This window comes from Hesperophylax consimilis, chromosome 17 (assembly GCF_061612785.1).
Source record: "Hesperophylax consimilis isolate HC1 chromosome 17, BYU_Hcon_1.0, whole genome shotgun sequence".
In the NCBI taxonomy this organism is placed as follows: Eukaryota; Metazoa; Arthropoda; class Insecta; order Trichoptera; family Limnephilidae; genus Hesperophylax; species Hesperophylax consimilis.
In genome coordinates, this window is record NC_142852.1 from 16,080,387 (window position 1) to 16,086,502 (window position 6,116).

Consider the following 6,116-nt stretch of genomic DNA (forward strand, 5'->3'; position numbering starts at 1 on the left):
TGATTTTTTCGACGAAACTAAATCTGAAAACACAGAAAAGAGTAAAAGACTCGTGGTTGTTGGACAGCTAAAGTTATTCATGTTTAAAAATGCAACAGCGCTCATATGACCTTTATGTACGAAATGAATTATTTTGCTTGAGACGGTAGCAAGGAAACTTTTCCAAGCATTTATACGGAAGATGTAAAACAAGGGCTATAGAAATATAAATCTACCATAGCATCTCTGATAACATCCTGGACAGGTAGGGTTAGAAAGGTATAGGTTCTACATCAGATAAACAAAACCCGTATAAAAATATAAAAATAAAATAAAACGATAAAATTAGAATAAAATAACCTAGTTTGAATACCACTTGATTTGAGTATAATATATAAGCCAACCAGTTTCGATTCGACCTGAACCTCATTCAGGGTGTTAAGAAACATAACGTATTTCTAATTATTCTTATTAAAATTAAGTATACTCTCTCGCAATGATTGCTTTATATGAAAAAAATTATAATTGAACGAGTTACCAATTGAAATATAACTCAAATCACTTTATGTAAAAGCCTTAATAGGCGTGAAATAAATAAATAAATATTGCGCTATTCCGGGCTAAACTTTGCAGGATAAACTAACCTCTAACAGTAGATGCAACCGGAAAAATAAATAAATAGCTTACCAAGACTTTGGTCAATCCTTTCAAAACATTCCTTTTTGATATCAGGATAGTCAATATCTATTTCAGAGTGTGCGCCACATTCTTGCACATATTCCACTGCCGCTAGAGTTCCTGGTTCACACTTGATCGCAGTAGTATATTTGGTCTCCCGTCCGACTATTCCGAACGGCAATATTGCTTCATGATGTGATGTTGGACTTTCTTCCTCGGGGATTGTCTCCGGTTCGGACTTTATGACACCGACGTCTGAGGTCACAAGATCCATTTCAGGTACACTGCTTTTTCAATCTGATGTTAGCAACATATTCTGGAAAAGGGTTGAGCGGCCGATGTATTATACTTAAATTTGAACGAGGAATGTCGTATGTAACTAGGTTACGGAACTACTGATATACCGGGCCTCAAGGACTGTGTGCGACGTACTTTTTTGGAGATGGGTACCAAACATAGGACTAAGATCTAAACAACCGATTTTATAATGTCATGTCTTGTTGTGATTACAAATCGTTATAGTGAATTGAATAAAAGGCTCACGAAGTGACAATTTAATTAACAGAATATTAATTTGAGATGTATTAGTAGATAATTCTGCGTTAGAAGAACGATGACAGGCAGGTAAAATAATGTCATAGACAAATAACACCAAAGGCAAAACGGATAATAGCACACAAGTCAAAAGAATTAAGAAATATATATATGGCAGCACTCAAATCGTTCATAATTCTTTTAATGGCAGCACTATGTATTTGCTTAACATTATATTGCGGTTTCCAAATCATTAATACAAATTCTAATATTGTGCGAACAAATATTTTAATTACAAATGCGGATGTGAAGGGTTGAATCAATCTTGGGATGTATCCTTCAAGATTGTACCTGTCACAGATGGAATTTTTGTCTGAGCTGAAAAACGTCGCGCAGTCCATTATTATCCCTAAATCTTTTTATTCAATGCATCATTTCAGTTTAACGCAATTTATTTTTCATGGGAATTTATTTATTTATTAATCTTAAGTTAGCTCACATCGTCGTGTGTGCTTATAGTTTTAGAAACATATAAAAAATACAGTAATTTTCAAACAATGGATCTTTAAATATTTAAATATAAGTATTCAGTAACAATTCACGTCGTACCTACAAAGCGTCGCGCTCTGTCAAGCTATCGTTTTATACATAGAAAACAATTTTTAATAATTCCGCCGGAAGAAAAAACTAAATCTTAGTAAAAAAACAATTTAAGTTTATAACGTGGTAGTGTTCTCCCGTGATTTCTTTTTAACATTAAACCATTGATTTTTTAATATTATAAACAATTGATCTCACTGTTTACCTAACCGAAGTGTTGTGTACAACGTATCAAGTGCGCGGATTGGACGATTAATTATGAGCTCACTTCTCAAGGCTCCTATTGGTTGCGATTGTGCTCCGAATCTGTGATACCTATTGTTTCCAATCGAAACTGTCTTCAATATAAATTCAAAAACAATGTCGCAATCTGAAGCTTCTGATGATGAGAACGACCTCATCCCCTTGAACTTACAAGGAATTTAAAAAAAAACTCAAAATGCCCTCAAAACTTTACAAGATACCTTGGGAAATACAAAGGTTTCCAAGGAGCAACAGCTGAAGATTGCCAGTAATATAGCCTGCGTCCGGGGATCTGTTGGACAACTAATTTTGGAGAGAGAAACTCTCCGAGGTGAACTCGACTTAGCAAAAGCGCAAAATAAATTAATGCTAGCAGAAAAAAATGTGGTAAAACAGGAAAATAAGCAACTCCAATCCAAAATTATTCAGCTAGAATTAGACTTCGGACCAGTGATGAAAAGAGTGGCAGATGCTACGGAAGCGAGTCTCTCTTTTGCAGAGGTTGCAAGTAAAAAAGTGAACTTACCACCACCCAAGATTATCATGTATAATTAACATTTTACCTATATTTCGCATTTATTCGCTTAATATTAGAGTCCGGATCAGTGATTTGGAACCCGTCACATTATTTATTTATTTATTTAGAATTTACGGCACAAGTGCCATTTACATACAAAGTTTTTATTTTATTTTTTTACATATACATAGTGCAGTATTAAATTTTGATGAAAAAAAAAATTAAAGAAAAATTTAGTAAAAACAACAAAGAAAGAAGCAATGACAATAGCCTGTTATGTAGTGACCTCATTAGTATAAGTGGCGCTAAAATGTGATATTAGTGCAGCTTTATATTTTACAAGGGGAATATTAAAAGTATCTGCGATTTTAGCATAAAAGTTCCCAAGTGTGTGCAATCTGTTTATAACTGAGTTATATCCCGAGATTGTGGTATAATTGTCACAATAATACATACTAGAGGACCTTGATCTAATGGTAGGTACATGAAATTGAATCAACATTAATATGTCAGGGCTGTCCAACTGATAATTTATAATTTTGTATAAGAATATAAGATCAAAAATTTTTCTTCTATCACTTAACTTAAGCAATTCAATGAATGTAATAAGAAATCATAATCTATTGTTTCTAAAGGAATTCCAAGCCTAAAATTAATACATCTCAAAAATTTGCGTTGGACTCTTTCAATGGTATGATAATGTGATTATTAAAGACAGGTGACCAAATTGTACAGTTGTATTCTAGAATACTTCTAACGAGAGATGTGAACAGAATTTTTAATGTGTTGATATTTTGAAAATCCTTGGAAATTCTTACTATAAAACCTAACATTTTCATAGCCCTGTTAGCGATAGAAGTTATGTGGGATACAAAGCAGAGTTTTTATCAAACATTATGCCTAGGTCAAGTATTTCGATTACAGAGATTAAGTCAACATTACACAATGAATAATTACACATTATTGGGTGTTTGATTTTGTGGAACCTCATAACTTGGCATTTGTTAATATTTAGTTGCAGTTTATTACTAGAACACCATTTGAAAAAGTTGTTAAGGTTCTCTTGCAAGATTATGCAGTCGTACACATCATTAATGACCCTAAACAACTTCATATCGTCAGCAAAAAGTAAAACTTCGACATTGTAGAAAATGCTGGTAACGTCAAAGATGAAGAGGATAAATAATAAAGGTCCCAGGTGTGAACCTTGTGGGACTCCACTGGTAGCAATAAATTCATAGGATAGACTGTCATTAATCTTAACAAAAAGTGATCTATCAGATAAGTAACTGATCAACCATGCCAGTAAATTACCACTTATCCCATATTTTACAAGTTTATTGATTAGTATTTTGTGGCAGACCTTATCGAACGCCTTGGAAAAATCTGTATATACGGAGTCTACCTGTTTCCTGTTAGAAAATGCTGTATTTATGTAGTTTACATATACTGTAAGGTTTGTGAGAGTAGATCTAGATGAGACAAATCCATGTTGGCAATTGGTAATAACGTGTTTAATGTTAGAGGATATTTTGTTTAGAATGATTTTTTCAAAGAGCTTAGGTATACTAGATAGAATACAAATAGGTCTATAATTGCATACATCATTTTTGGAACCCTTTTTGAACACTGGAGTGAGATAGCTAGATTTCCAGCTATTGGGGAATTGTCCTGTTTTAAGAGATTTATTAAAGAAGTACAATGGATAGGATAGACTATTTTCACATTTTTTAAAAAATATGGGTGGGATGTTATCGGGACCAGAACTTGTTTTTGGTTCCAAGAGTTTAATATAGGCTATGATATCATTGCGTTCAATTAAGAGATCAGATAGTTGCAAGTTAATATCAGTGAAAAATGCAGGAACACTGTCAACAGAGATATCATCCTCATATACGCTTTTGAAAAAGTCAGCGAATAGATTAACAATATCCTCAGTTTTGGAACAAGTCTTACCACCATAATTTATAATACTAGGAATGGATGCATAGTAGATGCATATATGTTAAGGTTGGAAGATAATATAAATATAAAAATATTTTTTCTGAAGCTTTTAGATTTAGAGTCCTACTAATAAGTAAACAACTTACTACAGAATGAACATCTGTTTTGTCTATGGTGTTATTTGTTTTTGACATCATTTTACCCATGGACCTATCTGTCATCACACGTCTCAAATTTCGATTAGTTTTTCATTAATTAAATTTGAAAAATACCCGCAACCGCCGGCGCACAGAGTCGTATTTGCACGATCTACGCGGCCAAAAGTCCCAATCTCAAAATAACAATACTATTCATAAAAACCGGTTCCCCGAACAAAGGACTAACCCGTGAACAGAACCCGTCCCTGTTCTACCTTGTAATGCGCACCGCGCACCCGTGGCGTCAGTCGGAATTGAACCGTTTCACCTAGTGCACGTATCTGTTCTCGGACGCGCTTTATTATACGAACTTCCCAAGTTATTTTTTATGTTAACAAGTTATTGTTACAAATTGAAAGTGATGGATTCTAATGAAGAAGGTAAGAAACTTACAAATTACATTATAAAAGTCATGGTAAACTACAAAACAAGATTATTATTTCAACTTATAAAAATGTCTTTTTCGTACCCTGATTTCCTTCAATATTTTTCTTTACTAGTGTTTTTGTTCATGTATAGGGGTAGATCGGGCTATGGTTATTATTACAGGTTGTTATTTGATCATTTTCCTTATAACTAGTATCAAAATCGTGTCCGGAAACTTCCGGATAAATATAGTTTTGAGGCGTTAAAGATATGTAGCGAAATTTCGTATAAAATTTGAAATGTTTGTTAGTGTCTTTTAAATTATTGTATGTTTGTTTTAGGTTCAGAGGGTGCATCAGGAGTAAAGATTGTGACTCGACAATACTTATTCGACCGCATGAAGAAGGAAAATTTGCCTAGTTTAGATGCAAATCTAAACTATCTAAAAGATCAACTTTTGTCATGTGAAAATTATAATGAAGACCAAATTATTAAATTGAAACGTTGTTTTGCCTTTTTCAAATCAGAACTAAAACAAAAGTGGGTCAAAGCTCATTATAAAGAAGCTAATTTTCTAAAATACAACCAATCTTGGCTAGAAGGTACTTTTGAAATACCTGTAGTTGAGACACAAAAACGGCCAGGTCGGCCATTCAAGTCGTTCAAAGACTTAAGTGAGAGGAGCAAAAGGCGAAAGACTGAAGAACTTCGTTCTAATTTTGAAAAGGATATCATAATCCATGCTGCGACAGTGGAACTGGGAAAATCTGGTAAAAAAGATGCATCAAATGTCTTAAAAGATATCACCAGTACTCCGACACGAGCAACTAAATATAAAAAGGTATTTTACTCTACAAAATCAAGTAAAAATCAAGCCTCCTCCTTAACACCAATGCAAGCTTTGCAAATGTTAGTAGATGCCGATTTGACACTTGGACAGTACGAAATTGTAAGAAAGACCAATAAAAAGTTTTTTCCATGCTATAGCCGCTTACTAAAAGCCAAGCAGACAATTTACCCACCTCAAGAATCGATTACGGTGACAAGTACTAGTGCCG